This window comes from Macaca nemestrina, chromosome 3 (genome assembly GCF_043159975.1).
Source record: "Macaca nemestrina isolate mMacNem1 chromosome 3, mMacNem.hap1, whole genome shotgun sequence".
Taxonomy (NCBI): Eukaryota; Metazoa; Chordata; class Mammalia; order Primates; family Cercopithecidae; genus Macaca; species Macaca nemestrina.
Genome location: NC_092127.1, coordinates 18,998,139 through 19,021,613, shown reverse-complemented (window position 1 = coordinate 19,021,613; position 23,475 = coordinate 18,998,139).

The following is a 23,475-nucleotide window of genomic DNA, read 5'->3' as shown; positions in this document are numbered from 1 at the left end:
TTGCAGCCCCCAATGAGTTAATGGTTCTACGCATTGAGCACCAACTGTTGCTAGCATTTGCCTCTTGACAGAAAAACTCAGTTCCACCAATCCTCCTGCCAAAGGCATCAAATCTGTCAATTCAAGACTCTGCATCATAATAAGGCAAACAACAACAAAAAACAGAAAAACAGCACTTGAGAGCATCAACAGGTCAAACAGCACTCAATTCAAAACACAAGTTGCCAGGAAAAACAAATTAAAAGGGAGAGACATAAACGCCATGACTTTTTAATAAGAAGATTATATCATAGTGTTCCCTGTTACACATTTGCATAATAAAACCATAAAGGAAGGAACACATAAGAAGTATGTATGCAAAAGTCCGGATAATGATTGCTTTTGCAACAAAAAAGAGAAGCATGATAGAAAAAAGAACATGAAGCTTCTCAAGTGTCCGGCAAAGTTCTGTTTCTTGACTCAAGTGGTGATTAAAATGGTATTCATCATACAGTAATTTACTAACTTATTTATATATATGGATAAAAGACATTATGAATGAAATAAGTCTTAAATTAGGCATGTGGAGAAATACTTATTGATTAGGTGATAGATAAAAGAAAGAACACTTTGTCAAACATGATTTCAGAGTATAATTCTTCTAAATATACATTTTAATATTTTTCTGTATATATAATTATGTCTAGAAAACCTTTATACTTCAATTAAAATAGAATCTGCTTTTAAAATATATATGTATATATGTACTTATTTTTATAAATATATATATTTATTACAAATATATAAGTTTTACTTTTTAATATATGCATACAAATATTGTATATTGTATACAAATATATTTGTATACAATATTTGTATACAATGATATATTTGTATACATATATATATTTGTAAAAACAAGTAAAGTAGACTGCACTTTGCAAACACTGGACGAAAATAAAATTCCAGCTAATTTAACTTTCTACTACAAAATGGCACACACACATACACACACACACACACACACACGGACAGTTGAGCTATAATCATGGTAATGCATTATTTAATTTTTATTAATTTCAGAAAAATTAAAAATTAATGTATCTGACTATAAAAAGCTTAGCAATGTATTTTTGTGTACTAGAAAATTGTCTACTAGAAATGTGAAGGACAAGAAAGTTTATTTTTAAATTATAGAAGCTGGTATAGTAGTTCCCCCTTACATGCAGTTTCCCTTTCTGCGGTTTCAGTTACTTACAGTATGTACAGTAAGACATTTGAGGGAAAAATAGATCTTATTCTCATAGCTTTTAGACAGTATATTGTCAAAGTGGTTTCATTTCACTATGAGTTTTTGTTGCTGATCTCTCCCTGTGCCTAATGTATAGGTTAAATTTTATCATAGGTATGAATGTATAGGAAAATACGTAGTACATATAGGGTCCTGTACTATCCAGTTGCAGGCATCCACTAGTGTTCTTGGAACAAATTACCCCGTGGAAAAAGAGGGATTAAAGTATATTGGTATGGTTCCATAAAACTGTTAGGAAGCAATATCATAGTGGAGAAGCAATATCATACCAATATCATATGACTGTTTCTGTGAATGTTCCTGCAATTAATAAATTGCAGTTAGACATGTGAAGAGCGAAATTTTCATACTGAGTAAAATATTTACACACAAGCATAAATTAAATGGCATTTATTTGGAAAATAAATGGAAAGAGTATAGCATTCGGAGTCTGAAGAAGATTACTGTCTACCCCCCAAAAATTGCACTCTGCTTTCTATCATGTGGGGTTATTTCTTGAGGTGGCTGCCCAAAGAGTCATGACTTTTCTATATCCCTCTCCACAATGGAACCAGGTGTAGCCATGTAATTCGTTTCATTAATGGAACTGAATTAATTTTAAAGGTGGTTAAAAGAATCATAGCTCATTTTCGAGTAAGAGCTTTTAAAAAGTATGTCCAACTTGTTCATTTGTCCTTTTTATTCTATCACTAAATGGAGAGAATTCTAAGGCTCTAAGAAGGTATCAGGCAGAATCATACAACAAAAAGAGTCAGATTTCTGAATCACAAAGTGCACAAATCTACCTCCCAATAGGGAATCTAGACAAGATTTTCAATGAAGGAGATAAAATTACATCATATCACCAGTGAAAATCTGTGTAAGATTTTAAAGGAAAGAGAAATGAAATTACATTGTATCAAACCACTGAGTTTGTTAATGACAAGAACTAGGGTTATCCTTATTAATACAAAGTCTGACAGATCTCAGTAAACAATTGGTTATTATATTTGGACATTTATTTAATATTTCTAAAAAGCATATTGTCATATATTGAATGAAATACTTTGTAAACTACTTTTACAAACTACCTTCTTGGTAAAATTGTATGAAAATTAGAGACATACATTAAGCATCATCACATTCCTTGGTATTTCAGAAGTCCTCAGTTAACGACAATATTAACATTATTTTATAATGCAAATCAACTTTTCCATTACTACCCATTTTTTAATTTTTGGGCAATCATTTTATCAAATACGATTTTTATATTATAAGATTTTACAAAGAGGTAGTAATTCTGTAAGAGAAGGCATTGGGTTTATTCATGTGCATGCTTCACCTACTTTAAGAAATAGCAGATTAAAAGGTGTGACATTATGCTGTTCTTTTACAGCTCTTAAAGTGCCTAACACAAAGCCTGACACATATTAACCATTGAAACAAAATAGGACACTTACATTAGGGATATTTTCATGGAAGTCATCTGCTTACATAGCCATGAAAAAATATTGAGTGAAATTTCCCTACAATACTATAAATATTTGCAAAACCTCTTGTGCCTTCTGTCACTATGAACCCCAAACCACTTAATTTACAAATAATTATTCTGAAGTTTTCTACTCTTGTTATTTTATGAACTACTTCCAATTATTTTCTTTACTTAGCTAGAAAAAAGATAAAATTCAAATTAAGAATACAGCATTTTCATCTCTGAATAGAACCATTTTGACCTTGTTTGACATAGACATCTTTCTATTGTAAATCTATAACAGTTTGGTGCCACAGATCTCCCTAGACATTGCTAATCCTCAGAGGACTTTATCACGGATGTATACACGTATAATAGAGAATTAAACTAAGAAGGCATATGCTCTTATATTTGCATTTTTTTCCTCTGATAAACATTCACTTTACTCCAGAGATGATTGTCCTTCACTTCTTGCCAAAAAAGCTCATTCTATAACAGAGATTCCCTGCCTTTACAATTCCGGAGCTCATCTATTAATGTGATGAGACATATTAGGTATAAACTGGGGAGATTAACAGATAAGGAGAAAGGAAAGAGATCATTATGTTACTAGACTTAAAAAGTGTCATATACCTCTAGTGCTGTGAGACATTTTGGAGTTCTTATAGGGTTTTTTTAGGAACTGTCTTTGAAAAGAAATTATTAAAAGCCTTTGAACAATGTTAGCATGATTTAAAGTACACTTTTGAAAAATCTTTGATTTATTGGTAAAATATTTAGAACATTATAATGTATTATATTATTTCAATTATATTTTGTATACAACCCTGAAACCTTTTAAATGACTGATATTAATTTGGGTTCAAAAAGCTTTGAGAGTTGATTTGCAATGTTTGCATTCTTAATTGTTCAGTAAAATACCAACATGGAACCAGAAAAATAAATAAGCATATTAACAAAAATAGGAGAGGCCCATCACAAGGATCTGTTGGAAATAACCAGAATTTAAAGCCCACTGATGAGGGATTGAAATGTAGTGTCAGAGCATACTTAAGTTTTAACTTTCAAAAACAAAGCATAATTATATAAGAAAATAGCAATGGGTTTACAACTGGAGGCAACCTGGCTATTATCCACAGAGGACACGGAGGATATTCTCCTCACTAGTGAGGATACAGGAGAGTCTCTGGGAACCTCAATGATACTTGTCGTCAAAATTCTGAGATGGATGATTGTAAAAGCTTCATGGGATAGGGCTGCCCACTTTCATTTTGGATATTAGTAATCAGGAACTGTACATGCCAGCGGACAATGCCTTTAATTCAGAGGCAGCAAAGCCAGAGAGCAAAGCATGCTGCCCTAACCTTCAGGAATCTCTAGAAATGGCATCATTCTATGGGAAAATATGTATAGTAAGCTGACTGTAGTATTTATTGGCTGTAAAATAATACTGGTTATTAATAATAACAATGGAAACATGCAATACGATCACATCAAACCGAAGTTGAAAATCTAATTCATTCTGTTAGTTTCTGATATTAAGTTAATTGTAGGATAAGAGACCATTAGAATTTCAATAGAGAAGGCAACATAATCCTACATTTTTAAAGAAATATTTTTTGAGGTGCAAGACATTACAACATCATTGGATAATAAATAAGACTAATCTGAGAGATGGATAAATTGATTATGCAGAGAAGGGAGGCTACAATTTTAGAAAGTAGTTTCTGATAAGATGAGAGGGACATTAGAAGTGAGAAAATGGCATATCTGAACCAAGAGAAATTGGTGGTTAGGAACCATTGGATGCCTGGCAAAGGTGAAGAAGCCATTCTATAAATTAAGCAAAGTCTTACTTTGATACGGTGAGATAATTGAGTTATTTTTATATGCAATGACTTTTACCTAACTGCATCATGTAGGTACTTTTTTACTTAAATTTAGGATTATAATTGGTACTAATTGAAATTCCTATGGAAATAAATAAAGCAGAAAGATGCATGCACTGAAGGAAGAGATAAACGCAGCACAATTTTAGAAGGAAAATAAAATATTGCTTATAGGTATTTCTTTGAAAGTGTTGGAAGTGAATTACTCAAGCCAGAGTTCATTCAATCTTCAGGTCACCATCCTCTGCCAGCATTCTAGAGAAGCTAATGGTAAGCCTGGCTATTAAATGTCAAACTCAAGTAAGATAAAATTAGGAAGTTCCCCCCAAAAAGCATACTGAGCTTGATACAAAGAATTAGAAGTTTAAGGAAGGAATCTGAGAGCTCCATAGCCATACTTTTAAAAGTCTTCAGGATCCAGAAGAAAAATTTTCAATAATATAGGGTAAATAATCATAATTAAATACAAATATTTTTTGCAGTATTAGTTATACGTCTTAAGACATACTTTGATTGTGGTTGGCAGATCCTTTAAGGTATATAAAGAATTATTTCCATAATTTAATAGTTTATTATCTAATCTTCAAAGGTTATTAGAAACAATAACTATGAAAGGAATAATTTTTTTCAAGACATTTGGAGGCAAATTAATTGCTTTCCCATATACAAAATTCTGTTTTGAAAATTTAATGCAAAGGTCTTGTTCCAGAGCTTAAAAAGAACATTTTAGCAAGTCAATAGTAAGACAACACAATTTTCAAAACTAGGCCAAAGATTTGAACAGACATTTCACCAAAGTGTGAATGCCTAATTAGAGAAACACAAATTGAAACCACAATGAGATGCCAGTGTTTAAACAATCATCATCATCATCATCATCATCATCCAAAGATATTCAATATTAAGTGTTGGCAAGGATATAGAGAAACTGAAACCTTCATACATTGCTACGGAGGATGTCAAATGATTTTGCCACTTTGAAAATCATCTTGTTTGTTTCCTAAGAAGTGAAAAATAAATTTAGCATATAATGCAGCAGCTCCATTCATGGGTATCTACCAAATGAAATGAAAATAATTTTACACAAATACTTGCAAGTAAATATTCTTAGTACTATTATTCATAGTAGCCCCAAACTGGAAAGAATAAAAATTTCTATCGATTTGTGAATTGATAAACAATGTGTCATCCATACAAGGGAACACTGTTTGGCAGTAGAAAAGAATAAATTACTAATTCATGCCACACAAATGAACCTCAAGTAGCCAGGCATGAAATGCTTTATATTATATGATTGCATGTTTTTAAAATGACCAGAAAAGGCAAATCTATTGAGTCAGAACTCAGATCAATGGCTGCCTAGGGCTGAGGCTGGGAGCAGAGATTATCTGCAAATTAGCAAAACAAACAAACAAACAAAAAAACTTAGTCTAAATTCTTTAAAGAATTATGGAAATATTCTAAAACTGGGTTGCAATGATGGTTGCACAATTATGAATTTATTAAAATTGTTAAAATGCATACTTATAATAGATGATGAAATTTATTATAAGTAATTTAGAGCTCAATAAAACTTTAAAAATCAACAAATAGTAAGGGGTAGGGAATGCTGAAAACTAATACGGAAAATTAAGTTCTAGAATCATTTTGTAAATTGCACTATAAAAGATAGAACTCATATTAAAATAAATCCATAAAATTATGTAAACATAGAATATAGAACAAACCTTTTTTATACCTAGGATTGAGATTTATATTTTGGAATGTTTGAAAATTCTTTCCTAACATGCCATTTCCCCTTAATCAAAATATGTATGACACAAATGGTTGCAAGTTATAAAGGACTAAATTAATTTCACCTTTTTTGAGATAAAGCAAGCAAAAAAAATACCATCCCTAACCTCAATATAAACATACCCAACAACTTCTACATCTGAATTTTATTTATTTATTCATTTATAAAAAAAGAGATCTTGATTTTACAGATACTTGTGTGAACTTCCCATTGAGGGGTTTTAAAAAAAGGCGTTAAATAGGGCATGGATCCTAACTAAAAGAGGGAGTTCAATTTCATATGACTTAAAAATTGCCTAGATTAAAGAATATTTCAAGCTAACTTTCATATAAATTTGCTATATGATGTATATGACCTTAGCGTGGAGTTTGGAAGAAAACACTACAGTGCTACAGAATCTCTCAGGTAGAAATTTCCTACATAGTGACAGGGTTTGCCTGGAAATCATCTGTACCAAGACTATATATAATTATATAATTAATTTTCATACACATATATATAGATAGAAAGATGCAAGACTAGATGGGATCTCAAAACATGAAAAATAGGCTTTCTGCTTCCCTTGATGATGACATCATCATCTATTATAGATGAATATTTCTTAAACCTGACAAATTGCTGTTAAATTGGGAAAGGATTACCGGTGATTCTTTAGGGTGAAGAGAAATTGAGCATATATATATATATATATGTACTTTTGAAAATGTTATCTTAATGCAATACATTTCACATTCCTTACTTAAGATTGGAAAAGAAGAAGTAAACTTTACTTGTAGATAACATTATCTTGTTCGTAGAAGATCCTAAGGAATCTATAAGAAAAAGCTATTAGAGCTAATTAAACAAGTAATACCATATAAGATTTATATAAAAATATCAATTGTATTTTTTTACACTGGCATTGGACATTCTGAAAATAAAGTTTTTTAAAAATTTCATTTTTAATAGTATTAAGCAAAATATTTAAAATATAACAAAAATACAAGAATTACAGACTAAAACACAATAAAAATATTGTTTAAGGAAATTATGTTGATAAAAGACTTAAATAAATGGAAGACATCCCATGTTCATGAATTGGGTAACTTTTAAACAAACGTCTTGGTTTGTAGCGTATATATTTTTATCTACCTTAGCTAAACTTGGGAAGCAAAGAAATAATGGGATGTTGAGTATGAGAACCTGTTGAACCTGTTTTTAAGAGATTTTGGTCCCAATATTATTTATTGTCTACTATTATCTATGGGTTGATGATGTCATCACAGGTCTTCCATGGTTAAGGTCAGCTCAGGTCCCATATTCAACCGTCCTGGAAAGGTCTGAGTACTCTCTTTGTCCAATAAGCAGTTACTTAGGTAAATGTCTAGAAGTCATTCAGAGGAAGGCATGGGACTAATGTTTGTTGTGCTCACATGTGGTGGGATTGGAGAGGCTTCCCCAAGAGAATTACGTTCTTTTTCAATCTATGTGTTCTCAGTTTGAAAACTGATTTTATTCTAGGAACTGAATGAAAAGTTACAATTTTCTAATATGGTGCTTATATCAACCTTCTGCTCACAAGCTGTTGATGCTTTTTGGCTACACAAGTCAATCAAGAGCCTAATCTGCTGTCTGTCTCACCTCTAGTAAAAAAAGCATCTCAGCAAATCTCTCTGAGTCAAAGCACCTACCTGATTGCCACTATTGCTGAACATTGTATCAGTTACATCCAACTTCTTTTTGACAGTTAAGAGCTCCCACTACCTCTGCTGTTCTGAAACTTATCTATCTCATTGATATTAGAAAGCCCAGTTTCTTGGCAGCATCTCCTAAAATAAACCAACAACTGTCACTAAACTTAATCAAGAATGCAGTGCATTCTTTACCACCATAATGCACAAGTCAGCAAACTTTCTGTAAAGAGACACTTAGTAAATATTTTAGGGTTTCCAGGCCACGGGCAGTCAAATATTTTCCTTTGCTCGTTTTTACAACCCTTTAAAAACTCAAAAATTATTTTTAGCTCACAGACACACAAAAACAGTTCACTCTGTAGATTTGGCTCCAGGACATAGTCTGTGACCTCTGCCTTAATGAGATGAGTGTGTCCTTGAGAGAATACACCAGGTGATGGATTTTCTGGTCAACATTCAAACCACTTTTAGCCTTCTGATTTCTTCCTCAATACTCTGCCAAGTAAGTTCTAGCATTCCACTTCATTTACACAGGCATTATTGATTGCAAGTTTTAAGGAGCCATCACAGCAATATATTAGTATTAGATTCTAAATGATGATAGATTGCATCCATGCAAATAAACTCTCCTTATGTTAACACTACACACCTGTGTCCAACACCATTAAGGCAGACCCTCACCTGTGACTACCTGGTTTCTGCTGATATATATTACCCAAGTCTTTCCATCATTTTATTTCATAAGCAAGATAGTTCTTTGGGTCAGTGATAGTATTTATTTTCTTAGGCTAAACTGACCCTTTTATTGATCTGTCACAAACAAACGGGGGCAGATTCTGGGAAGAGTTATTAGTCAATAGTTCGCCAAGGTGAAACTAATGTCCTCCAGGAAAGAGATCTGTGGCCTAAGCATTGAGAGTAATTTGAGTTTTCAAGGTTATCAGTACATCCACCCAAATATTTTCATCTTGTATCTCAGTGAACTACTCCTCTCTTTGGTACCCTGATGTTTGCATAGGAGAATGTACATTCAATTTCCTTTGCTGGTCCATGCCATTTACAATTAAATCCTTGGCCTAATTTTCTACACAGTCTGCCCTCCAGAATCAGAAGACAGTGATTTCTTTAAATGCTTCCATAGAGGTTTTGTGACTTTTATAGCATTCTCTGATTTAATAGTTGGAAGATCTGAGTCTATGCTTTCCTTACTTTAAGGCTTCCAAGTTATTTAACAAAAAACCAGCTACCTTTGCAATCTTTACAATTTCAATGATTAAAATATTTTAATTTCTAGGACTACTGAGAAGGCCAGTGCTTTTGCTTTAACTTGTGTTGCACATCAGGCCATTTCAGATTAGTGTCTTAAATAGCGTGATGATGCAACATGCTGGGGATTATTGTTACTACACTTAGAACTAACAATGGAGTCTTTATTACTTTTGGGGTACAGAAGTGATCCTTCAATAATACCGTCCTGAGGTTCTGCTTCCTAGGGCCACTTCCAGCACCTAGTATTTTAATGTAGATTCTCAAAAATCGAAGCTAAAGACATAGATTTAGGTGATGTTGAATTTTCTAAGAAGTGGAGATGAGAAACTGGGGAAAACAGACAAGTTATTGAAGACAAAAAAGTCACTATAAGGAAGTCACTATTGAGATTATTATAATAAGCAACAGGGGCTCAGTTCCACCAGACTGTGTTAAGTAGCACAAAGAATGTTGCCAAGAATCGTCCATCTGATGCGTGGAAAATGAGGGTATCCATCTACCCACTCCTGTTTCTTAATGGTGGCTGGATCCCCTGTGGGTCATCAATATCTCAGTTATATGAACACTGAATAGGTCCCAGTAGTTTAGAGAAGCTCCTGAAATAGAAAATGGAAATATGTGTTGTGCAGGTGGGTGAAAAGGCACAGAAAGCAGGAATCTGAGCTTGCATAGAACTGAACACTGCAACTGAGGCTGACTTAGGAGGAAGACTGAGAAGAAATGAGGTAAAGTACGAAAAGGCCCACACTGAAACCCTATCAATGATACAACTAGAAAGCTAGTGAATGGATGAAGAATAAATTAAAGACTGTACCCTCTCAGCACTGGTCATTTTTCCTGTAGTGATCCAAGGTTTAGCAATGGATGCTAGCTTCTCTACACTTTTTCGTGAAAGAAATAAGGCATATTTGTTCATTTTTTATACCCCTTAATTAATTTAGGTTTAACATCAATTTTTTTAGTGCTTGCTAATGACATAAAGATTGGTGAGGATTCAGAAATGAATTTTCAGGTTTTTGTTTTAAATTCTAATATATTATATGTATATATTTCTTTAAATTTAAGTATATAAATTTAAATAAAATATCTAAAATAAACTAGAATTTAATATATATTTAAATTCTAATATCTATAATGCTAAAATATTTATAAACTTAGAATTTATATATCTGTTATAAAGATATTGAATGATATTAAAATGATAAAATATATTAAATGACATGTAAATATCATTTAATATATTTATGGATAAATATATATAACTTCTAACATACATAAATATTTACATTAGAGTTCTATATATTAGAAAAAGTATATCATATATATTTTCCAGTTTGATGGATTTTTTTTTATATATATCTATATAGCCTTTGAGGTACATTTTATGACATCATCTCATGCAAGAACATCAAAAATACATAACTAAAATTTCCCTAGTGGTTTTGAACATTTTAAGAAAGGTAATGAGTAGATAATAAACTTTTGAAAGGTCAATGAAATTCAAGAAAAGTTTCTTTAAAGGTATGGTAGATAAAAGACCACATTTACCCTCTATTTTATGGATGACAAGATAAAACTCAGTAATACAAGCAATGCTGACATATTTTTAAGACTATGAAAGGCCATTTTACCAGGCAAAGTAGTCAACAAGGTTTGACTACTTTGATCACTCACAAAGGGCAAATCTACATGAGCTCTTTTAGGGCAGTTAAGTAGGAAAAAATGGACAGTTATTGTTATGTCTCCAGATTTTATTTCAAATAGTGCATACATTCCTTGAAGGCTTATTCCTTAAGTCTTTCATTTAACCCCCTATGTATATTGAAAACATCCTCAGTACTATATTTATACATTCAAAGCTATTGTTTTTCTTTTTACTCAAAATAATTATATGTTTTTTCCACAATTGTCATTTGTTCCTTTAATTATCAGCCTTCATACTTCGTAAAATGAATGCATGATTGTTATTTATACTTGATCAGAAACAGACGTTTAATACTGACAATCACTCCCACTTATAGAGGCCTACAAATACAGGGTAACAGTGAAAAGGACCCAAAATAATAGAGAAAATAATTTGAAATTTTTTCAAATATCTTTCAAAACAAATCATTTTGTGGATTAAAAAAATGGATCATTAAAAAGAAAGAATGCTTTTGCAGAGAAAAGAAGAAAGGAAAATATTCTAAATTTCTTTTTTTTTTTTTTTTTGAGACAGAGTCTCATTCTGTTGCCCAAGCTGGAGTGCAGTGGCGTGATTTCAGTTTACTGCAATCTCTGCCTCCTGGGTTCAAGCGATTCTCCCGTCTCAGTCTCTTGAGTAGCTGGGACTGTAGGCACGCACCACCACACCTGGCCAATTTTTGCATTTTTAGTAGAGACAGAGTTTCACCATGTTGGCCAGGCTGGCCTGGAACCTCCGCCCGCCTCAGCCTCCCAAAGTGCTGGGATTACAGGTGTGAGCCACCGCACCTGACCAGATTCTAAATTCCTAATTCTGGGAAAGTGGTAAAGTCTTAGCTCTGTTCTGTGAGCCCAACTAGTTGGACTAATAATGTTGGTAGACACAAATATATTGTTTCACACGCCGATACATTTTTCTTGCTTTCAGTTAACCATTAAAATATTTTCAACCTCATTAGTTGTGAGGAAATACAAATTAAATCTACAATGTGATTTTATTACCATCCACAGGATAGCTAAAATTTTAAATAGTAAAATTTCCAAGTGTAGGCAAAAATATAGAAAATCTAGAACTATCAACTGCTGGTGGGAGTATAAATTAGTACAATCTGTGTGGAAGTGGACATATTTGTTAAATTTGAGTATGTATGTGTCAGGTTACCAATTCAAATCATAGAATATACCCAGTTAAAACTCATGCATATGTGTTTCAGAATTTATATTTCTATTTAAGAATTATCCTAGAAGTAGTTTTTGAGAGTGGCACACTGGGACTTGGACCCAAGTGTTCGTCAATAAAGGAAGATATAAATGTTAATATATTCCACAATTGAGTAGTATATAGCACCTAAAATGAATAAATTACTTCTATAGCTATGACATGGAGGAATCTCACAGAATAATATTGAGTGGAAGGAACCAGATACAAAAGAACATATATTGTAACATTTCATTTGCATAAAGGTTTAAAACAAGCTAAATGGATCTACAGTGTTACAAGTTAGAATAGTTATGTTTTGGAGAGGTGCTACTGAGTGAAAGGGAATATAAAGGAGGCAGGTGAGGTAGTAGGAATGTTTCACCTCCTGATCTGAGTTGCAGTTATACAATAGTGTGAGCACTTTATAATAACACATCAAGCTAACCACTTCTAACTTGTAGAGTTTTCTTTTTGTATGATTTAATTAGAGTTTAAATAAAACATGTGATCTTTTATTCAGTGAGTATCTCCTGGCACATACCATATTCAAATAACTGTGATTAGGCCGGACATGGTGGCTCACGCCTGTGATCCCAACACTTTGGGAGGCTGAGGTGGGCGAATCACCAGGTCAGGAGAGCGAGACCATCCTGGCCGACATGGTGACACCCTGTCTCTACTAAAAATACAAAAATTAGCTGGGTGTGGCGGTGCGTGCCTATAACCCCAGCTACTCAGGAGGCTGAGGCAGGAGCATTGCTTGAACCTGGGAGGCGGAGATTGCAGTGAGCTGAGATCGACCCACTGGACTGCAGCCTGGGTGACAGAGTGAGACTCCGTCTCAAAAAAAAAAAAAAAAAAAAAAAAGGAACTGTGATTAATACTTGGCATAGGTGTGGTAAATGTGTCCAACAATATGTATTAAGACTTGGCTATGTACCAGGTACTAAACAAAAATCCCTGCCCTGATATTTCCTTCTCTAAGGGATTTTTATTTCTCATGGAGGGGATACACAATAGATATAAAATATGTATGATAAATGTTATGATGGAGAAGTATACAGTTCTGTTCAGTATATACCAGGAAACAAGTCCTTATTTGGTGTATCAGGGGTTTTCTTCATGAAAGAAAATATAGCTGAATTCTGAAGGATGAAGAATGACCAACCAACAAAAGAGAAAGGAACATTTCTAAGCAATTGTAAGTATTCTGAGGTGAGGTTCACAGAAGCCATCTTGAGTAGCATCTGAGTGTGTGAATAGAAATACGGCAGAATGGCTCTGGAGAGGCCCAGACTGAGATCCCAGCTGAGATCAAGCAGAACCCTGTTGGCCACATTAAATACTTTGTAGTTTCTCCAAAGAGCAATAGAAAGCCACTAACAAGTATGGACAAGGGAGTAGCATGCAATGTTTATGTTTTTATACATTACCTTTACTACAGAAATTACAATGGATTAGAATAGGGGTCTGCCAACATTTTTTTTGTAAAGGGTCAGTTAAAATGTTTTTTAGGTTTTGTGGGCTACTAGTTTCTGTCCCATCTACCCACTCTGCTTTTGAAGTGGGAAAGCAGCCACAGAAAAATCTGTAAATGAATGGGTGTGGCTATATTTCAATTAAAATTTATTTGTAAGAAGAGGTGGGTGAGGTTTGCTCTGAAAACTCTTGTTCATCAACGTCTGGATTAGAGGAAGACAGAAGTACATGACAACATCTATTAAGCTATGGTTGTGGCCTAGTTAAGAAAAGAAAGTGGCCGGGCGCGGTGGCTCAAGCCTGTAATCCCAGCACTTTGGGAGGCCGAGACAGGCGGATCACGAGGTCAGGAGATCGAGACCATCCTGGCTAACATGGTGAAACCCCGTCTCTACTAAAAAAATACAAAAAACTAGCCGGGTGAGGTGGCGAGCGCCTGTAGTCCCAGCTACTCAGGAGGCTGAGGCAGGAGAATGGCGTAAACCTAGGAGGCGGAGCTTGCAGTAAGCTGAGATCCGGCCACTGCACTCTAGCCTGGGCGACAGAGCGAGACTCCATCTCAAAAAAAAAAAAAAAAAAAAAAAAAGAAAAAAAAAGAAAAGAAAGTAACTTGATACAGGGTATCAGAGGTTGGAAAGTGAAAGGAGGAAAACGAGACCCGTACAATGGCTGGGGATACCATGGTCTGTCAATATAAATATATAAGAATAAGATGTCTCAAAATCTTATTCTGCTATTTGCAAAAAATTTAGTGCACACTCCAACATCTGAACAATTCTAAACAACTAACATTAATATTGTAACTTTTGGCTCTGAGGCCCTACTTGCAATTATTTCAGTTTATAGATCATCACATCTTTCTAATCAATCAGGTATTTTTTCTAAAATGACTAAATTTTAAGTCACCCCCATTCAGCAATTTTCATTAAAAATGTCTGCTTACAAATTATTTTTGAGTAGGCAGCAAATATCATAGGAATTTATTTTTGTGTGAAATTTATTATAGGAACTTAATTTAAAATTGCTATCTATTACTTTATTTAATGTGTCTACATTAACATTACACTATGAGAGCATACCCCTTGCTTCTTAAACCTGTTAGTATATTAATAAAGTTTTAATATAATTTTAACTTTAATTGCATCTGCTTTATAAACTTGAATTTTCCGTGATCTCTCTAAATTTCAAGGTGTCATTGTACATTTGAGGTGATAGATATGTTAATTAGCTTGATTTAATGATTTCTATTGTATACACATATCATTACTTAACCATATATCCCATACATATATACAATTATAATTTGTCAATTTATAATAAAGTTTTAAAAATTGAAACTGTAAAAAAGCTTTAGTGTTAGTGTAGGCCAGAGGCTAGCTTTAACCTAATTTACTCTTCTATGTGTACTTTCTACATATTTTTCAAGGATTTTTATTTGCCTTTTTGTGTATTTTATTCTCTTTATTTGTCTTCAAATCAAGTTTAATAAAACCATGTGCTAGATATTTTGGCCTATAAGAAAGAAGAAAACAAAAGACATGAGAAATGTAATTCAGGTTTGGGGGACTTAAACAACAAGCAAGAGTAGTTGTATAATGAAGGACTTCCAGAATAGAAAGGGTTTCTGGAGAATGAGGCTTGGAAATGCCTAGAAACCAATGCAACTTTGCAGGTTAGGACACAGGAATCTTAACAAGGGTCCTGTAGGAACATTGCACTCAGGGCTTTGCATCTGATAGAAGGAGATCTTAACCATCTCTTATGTCTTCATATTAGATTGCTTATGATCCAAAGCTCTGAGAATATAATACACTTGCTGGGCTTGGTTGCAAGTCTGCTTCCTGACTGTCTTGAGCCAGACAGAGGAAGTGATTTTAAATTACACAGTAGGGAATAACACCGAGGCTTATCAAGATCATAGATGATGGGAGTAGCATTTTAACCCAAGTGCTGAAAAGAAGGAGAAGGTGTCAGGGAGAAAAAAAATGTCTGCAGTAAGAAAGAAAAACAAATATGTAGTCCATGACTGTCTTGACCAATGTATATTGAGATTATCAAGATTAATTGGTTCTAATGAAACCCCAATTTAGTTTGAAAAGATTCTAAACCCTTGACCATTAATAGGTATTTGAGATTCAGAAGTCATATATATGAGGCATTTATAAGTCTAATGTCTATAACTCATGTGTGTTCAGTGTTAAGGATATACAAAAGAGAAAGTGGTCTAATTACTATTACATAGAAGAGCTTCTTAGGGGCCTGACTTATTACAGACATTAGAATGACTGGTCATTAGTATTTCAACCGTCTTAAATACTAAATTGTCTTTTAAAATACTAAAGGATGTGTCAAAGTGCAGTAAGAACTTGATTAATTGGAGCACTGTTTAAACAAAGAAACCTCTCCGATTGTTTTGGGCTTTATTTGTAAAAATGTGAGAATAAATAGAAAGACCACCCAAACGAGAATAATTCAGAGATTACTATAGCAAGGAAGTCAGCCACCATCACTTCTACAAAGGAAGAGATTCAAGGGCAAGTAGGGAAGTGTGAAAGTTTATAGTGAGAAAAAGTAAAATTTTCAGCTTTGAGAGATTTCATAGAATTTAATGTTTCTGTGTAACAGACAAGTTTCAGAATACTCTTCCTAAATGTCTAAAGTGTTAGTCTAAGGCAAACAGCACTTTTCTGGTCACAAAAGAGTAGTATCAAGTACGGGCACAGGGAGAATCAGGAAAAAAAAAAAAAAAAACTTGTTTAAGGAATTAGTTCATGACACTAGGTGCCAACCAAGGTCTTACATTTTCTCAGTTGCATATTTGAATTTCTTTACATTTTTCCAGGTGGTTTATTACAATACGAAGGGTATCAAATTAGAATGTAGAATTAATTTAATTACAGATTAAGTACCACATTAAAGTGATTCTACTTTAATTCTAAATTGAAAACTCTCAAATTTAGAATCTGATCAATAGATTGTAATAATTTACTCTTTTTCTGGGAGAGAGGCCGCCCACATTCCTTGGCAATTGGCCGTCATCCCCCAATTTCAAAGGAAATAATGAGGTGTCTTCCATAGCCACATCTCCCTGTGAATATCTTCTGCTTCCCTCACTAACATTTAAGGATTCTGTGAATATATTGGGCCTACCAGGGTAATCCAGGATACTCCCCCTATTTTCAGGTCAGCTGATTAATTCCCTTAATTCCCCCTGCAACTATAATTATCTTTTGCCTTGTAACCTAATGTATTCATAGGTAACAGGGATTAGGACGTGGACATCTTGGGGTAGGAATATGATTCTGCCAACCATACCCTATTACATTTTCATTTTCTGTGGTCTTATTGCAGAACAGGAAGGAGTGTTGTTTAGACAAAAATCCAAGGTTTATAGTCAAGAGCTGGGGGATAGAGAAAATCTGTGGGTCATTTGAATACTTACCAGCTGTGTTTACACTAAGGAAGAGGTTGAACGAAGTTGGCGGTGTTTAATTAATGTAGAGCGTATAACACCTGTATATAGCAGGCTCTAACAGTCAAGTCAAATCTAACAGAAAATGACAATGTTAATTATTTATATTTATAGTTAGTTCACCTTGAGGGTTTAAAATAGGCTATTGGATACTTTTTTCTACCTTAGAGAATGTTCATTGATTTCAATAGAGGGTTTTTATTTGTGTTTTTCTTTTTTAATATAGGACAATCTTCTTTCCAGTGTCTTTTCTTTTTAGAATATCTATGAGTGTTCTTGTTAAGAGGGGTTAAAACGTGGGCCACATAGTATAGCTGTTTAAGCTGCAGGGTTTTAAGTTTATTTTAGGTCTTGACTTTTTTATTTGTTATTCTTCTAAAGCCCTTTCAAAATGTTTTACAGGTCATTGTGTTTCAGGCAAAGGGGATGTTTCTTAATCTAATTTATACATCTGAATTAATTTCAGATTTAATTTGATTGACAAATTGAGATAAAAGGGCTGCCGCTGTATCACCATCTTATTTAACTTCTAAATCTTGTGGGAAAGTATTTTTTAGTCTATCCTAAAAATCGACTACAGTTTCATGTTTCTGAGTCAATATTATTAAATTATGGTGCAGTCAATTTTTATTAGAGATGTTTTAGGTGTAGCTTTTAGGGAAATTTGCAGTACCTTTTGGGTCTTTTTGACCCTTAAGTTTACTGTGGGGAAAAAAGTATCTTTTAGATTTCCTTCTGGGACAGTCCAATCAGATTTTGCCATCCAGCATTTAGCAGCCCAGTTTCTGGCCAATGTGTGTGCAAGTTGGTTTTGTAGTCACCGGGCTGTTAAGCTAGTTCAGCAAATACGCTGATAGGATCTATGCCTTTGTTCCATGGTGTGGTTCTCCTTATGACAGACAACATTTTTACTCAGCATGATGCAAAATGGAAGCATATAGAGAACAAAAGGGAGAGAAGAAATGACCTGATTCCATTATAGATACCTAACAAATGAAAACCAATAAAAAATCCAGAAACCAACTGAGAATAAGTAGCAGAGAAACTCAATGCAAAGATAACAGAGTTCGGACCTGTGGCCGACTTTCCTCTTTGGCATGGACACACCAAGCCAGAAGCAGCAAGGCTCAAGGGTCCTCCCTGGGCACTATGCCTCTGATTGAAGGCTGGGGTCTATAGTAATGAGAAGTGCAAACCTTGTCTTGGTGCAGTTTCAGAAAGAAGCTGCAAAAACAAGCAAAGACTATCGACATAAAAACAAATAAGGCTTATTTAGAGTTTGCTATAGCAAGGGAGTTGGCCAGTATTACAAGACTTACTGGTGGGCAGGAGAGTGGGAAAATCTTATAACAAGAAAAAAGTAAGCCATAAGAGATGTTTGGAGATGGTAGGAATGTTGAAACTGAAATGGAATAACTAGAAAACGGGTATCTTCTGTGATTGGTTTGGGGAGCATATTTGGCTTTCTATTATTGTTTCTGCTTGTACTTATAAGTGGTGACAAAATGTAGAGAGGCTGAAAGTAATACCAGGTCTTATCTGTTTGGGAAATAAATGTACAATTTTCAACCTAATAATTAAGGTTTAAAAATGTATGGTTACTATACATGACTCATTTGCTCTTCACGTTTGGCCAATAGGCACACTAAAGGGGGGCTTAAAAAGAATCAACATCCATTTACCTTTTGCATCTTTAATGGTGAAACTTCCTCTCTGCAACTCCTCCAGAAACTAGATATTGCTTTAGCTCGATTGTCTTGCTGGAATCAGAGTAGTCCCAGGTGCTTTCACCTGGCCCTTTGTAACTGATTTTTACAATTTGACATCCTTTACTCTCAATCAAATCAGAAAATCCATTTATATTACAGGATCTCTTTCTATCCTCTTAAGCCCATGGACAATAGCTACCACAAAAAATTGTTCCATGATTCTGATATCCTCCCTTACCATTACGTTTCAAAAAAAGTATCTGAGATGGTATTTCCAGATCTTCAGAGGATAGTTGGTAGATGGGTGAGCACATTTAAGCCAATAGGCACATTTCAATATTTCCATCTTCCATAATCTTCATGTCTTCCCCTGTGAAATACCCAGGAAGGTCTCCTAATTTAACCATGCTTATTATATGAATTATTGAGTCAAGGATTTAATTAGCCAGATGACTAGATTATAATGCCATTCCCAGAAAATTGAGCTCAACATGGTATATGTTTATCCTGGGTGAATGCACCTTTGCCAATATATATTTATGAGGTTTGAGCCTTAAGTTTTACTCCAACACATAGTCCCCAGTGTATAGCTGAATATCAGCCAATATCATCTTATAACTCCTTAAATATATCGGCTGTCTCCTTTTTAAGGAGACCTGTATTACTGTGTCCAGGCTTTACTAGTACTAACATTTAATTATGGGCCTGAATAAAATGAGATGTTGTTGGGGATGGAACCTGAGGAGAAATAGAATCAGCTTGTAAGGTTAGTGCCCCAAAATGTCATCACCAAAAGCTTTTATGTAGATGATAGATGAATCTTTCAGACTATATTGGGAGTGACAGGGCTGTATCTACCAGTAACAAAATTTGAGGGAAATTTGGAGGATCAGATTTTATACATTATTTATGTCTACTTATTCCATATCTCTGGATATCACTTCTTTCTCATCAATACTCTTACCTTGGTATAAGTGGCATGCTTGAGTTAAATATTTCATGGGATTCCTCTTGTCCAGTTAATCATGCTTTAGGAATGGTTTCAAGCCTTAACTTCCCTGTGACTATGAAAATTTCACTGTGTCTTTGGGTTCTCAACCCATGTTCTTGCGTGTTTATAGGTAGTACGTTTTCTTTTCCCCTATAGATTATCTCTAAAGCTATAGTGAGAAACATAATGACTACATGTTCTTCACTACCAATGTTGTGGCCGCAACAACTGTGTCACAGCAATATACCCTGTGCTAAGATTTCTGATAACTTCAGAAAACATGATGCCACCTGATTTTATGCATTAGCCAGATCCCGTTAGCAAATAGGTTATCCTCGTGTTCCTCCAATACATGAACAACAAAATTCAATGATCTTATTTTGATAATCTGTTTTCTGTGACCACTTTAATAACAACTAATGTATCAGTAAGGGTCCCAGTAGGAACAGATGGTGCTCTCAAATTAAGGTAATTATATTTATTAAAGGAACTTTAATAAATACATAAGAAGGATTTAGGTAAAACAGAAACTAAAGTCTAACATGCCAGGACTTGTAAAGCAGAGGTACTTAGTATCCCTTGGCTTGAAAGAATGAGGGAGAGGAAAGATTCTTGAAATGTGGAAGGAGCGAGATATCTGGAGATAGCTTGGAGAGCAGTGGCATTCATTTAAGAGACACAGTCAGTAAGAGGCAATGGCATAGAGAGATACTTGAGAGAATAAAAATGATGACATCATTCTCCTCATTGTCTGCAGTTTCCTGTTATTAATAAAAACTAAAAGAAAGAATGAGAGTTCACTACCTGGCTCACAGAATGGATTGGAAGAAGACGGATATACATTTGAAAGGGCAATTGGAAGGCAATCTAAAAACAGAGTTTATAAACTACATTTTAGGTAGACTTAAAAATTCCAAATGACATTTTAAAATAAACCAGTACTATTCACTCATATGGCCACATCTAGCTTCAAAGAAGACTAATGATTATGTGTTCTTTTATCTAAGTAGCAATTTGACTCCTTAAATATCTAAAAACTCCCTCTTTCTCTTCATCTTACTCTTTCCCTTCCCTTGAAATGCAAGGATTTGTGGTACATGTCAGGCTAGGGCAGAGAATATGGTCAAGATAGAGAGGAAGCCTACATCAGACCAGAAAAAGTGGTTAGGGATTGAGGACGGAGAGAGGACTGCAGCGCTGAAGCGATCAGAATTGAGAGGGCAGCTGAGGCTTAGGAGGCCAGCAGGCCTGATGGGGCCAAAGTGGAGGGATTTGGGGAGAGGTGGTAGGAGGTGTTTGGAGCCAGTGGGCATGGTGTTGAGGAGGTTGTCAGGACTGAGGAGGCAGCTTGTGTGATCAGGAATTTGATTACACAAGGGAGTATGAGCACTTAAGTACATATAGTGAGAGTAATGGGATGAAAGTTTCTCATTGCCAGGGAATGAGGTAAAAATAGGAGTTGGAGAAAAGCTAGAATGAACCCTTTTGAATTCAATTTGAATTAGAGGTATTTGTATAAATACATGGTTTGGGATAGCTATACAGATAGATACATTAATGGATCAATATATACAGGTAGAGATGCATATATACACACAGAGAGATATGTCAAATGAATAAAAAATAAAGGAAAAGCTTTTCATTGCAGTAGAATGCCAACTCATAAATTGAGAATGAATGAGAAAATTAGAAAATCACCATTTAGTAGCCATCAGAGGAATAATCAGCTTGTGAAAATCATCAAGGGACGCTCATACTAGTGGGAAGAATTATCTCCCCCAAGCTACATATTCATTACAAAGGAGGATGCAATAAATTTATAATGGAGAGACCTGTGAGAAACTACCTTTACTACATGATTAAAGCTAACAACAGCCATGAGGAAAATAGAAATTATGTGCCCCTTGATACCATCCAACGAGAAAACCACAGCATTGTGTCTATGGTATCATAGCCAAAAATATATAACCTCAATCCAATTATGAGAAAATATCAGAAAAACCAAACTTGAGTACATTCTGTGAAAGAGCTAATCTGTGTTTTTTTAAGTCAGTATTAAATAAAGGAAAAACGGGAACTATATCATATTAAAGGGGATTAAACAAGAATAGCACCATATGTAAGTGAATCTAAATCAGATCCTGGACCAGAAGGAAAAGATATGTTGTAAAGGCATCACTGACTTCTTTAAGAGTAATGGGATATCATACCCTATATGGACAGAATTTAAAAATCATTAAGAGCCATATATATACACCTATGTACACATGTGCACTCATACCTACATGCATATATAAATGGAGGGAGGAGGAAAGTGGGAGAGAAAGAGAGAATGTGGTAAAATATTAGCACTGGGGAATTTTGAAATAATGCTGTTGGGGGGGGAGCTGGAACCCCTCTTTGGGACCTGTGGAACCCCGTATCCCTAGATATTTCTTTAAAAAATTGAGTTCCTTCAAGGGAAATTCCAGGCACCTAGCTAGCCTTAAAAAGTCAATGAGCACCTTGATAAGCAAGAAGGTAATAATACCTTAAAACCGTAGCCAGGGAAGTTAGCCACAAGAATGTTTAGTTCACCTGTAGAAAGTAAAGATTACATCTTAACACTATATGGAAGCTATGTGCCCCATTCTTGAAAAGTTTTTGTAAGTCATGGCAAAATGTATGATTGGGAGAAAGAAGACATTTACTTGTTGAGAAGCGAGAGACAAGTAGCAATCTCTGTAACCCTTACATCTCAATGATCCATGTACATGTCTATCAGTTCCTGGGCTTCCTAATGTGTTCATTTTTTTTCTGTTTATCTTTCCTAGCTACAATGTCATATTGTTTTAGTATGACTTTAAATAACTTTTAGAGAATTAAGGAAAAATGATGGCAGCAGAAAGATTTAAATCCCTCTGGACTATCACACAAAACCAGGCCAACTAACAAATGGGAAAACCAAAAACTCAAGCAACCACCATATATTGCATCATCGGTAACATTTACAAGATAAACCACCTCTTACCCTTCAGGGTACTTATGGGGGTCCTTTGCTGAAGGCAATGGAAACTCTGATTTCAACAGGAAGACTTCATGAGTATAGGGAAGCTTAGGGAATAGCCTGCAGAGACACAGAATCAGCAAGGAGATATACAAAAGAACATGATCCACCATCTTAAGAATCCATTCTGCTGAAAAATCTTTGCTGCTTAGTCTCAATGGTGCTAGAAAAAGCTTGCTAAGAACTCAATCGCAGTGGTCTTAGAAAAACCAAATACTTCTATCATTATACTTCCAGAAGCTTCTGATTTCCATCTCCCAGTCACTACCTCAGACTGCTCATGTACTTATCTAAGCCTTACTTTGGTGTTCCCATTTTGTAAAACGTAATCTCACATAGTGCACTACCTGCAAGGGAGCATAGAAAGTGTATATTTGCTTTCTCAACTCAATAGTACAGGAAAGAAAGCTAGAAATGGTTGAATGAATGTGAAGCAAGGGTATCTGTAATATCTGTAATAATTTGATCTAAATAAAAAATGGAGTCTGAGCATGGTGGCTCATGCCTGAAACCTCAACACTTTCGGA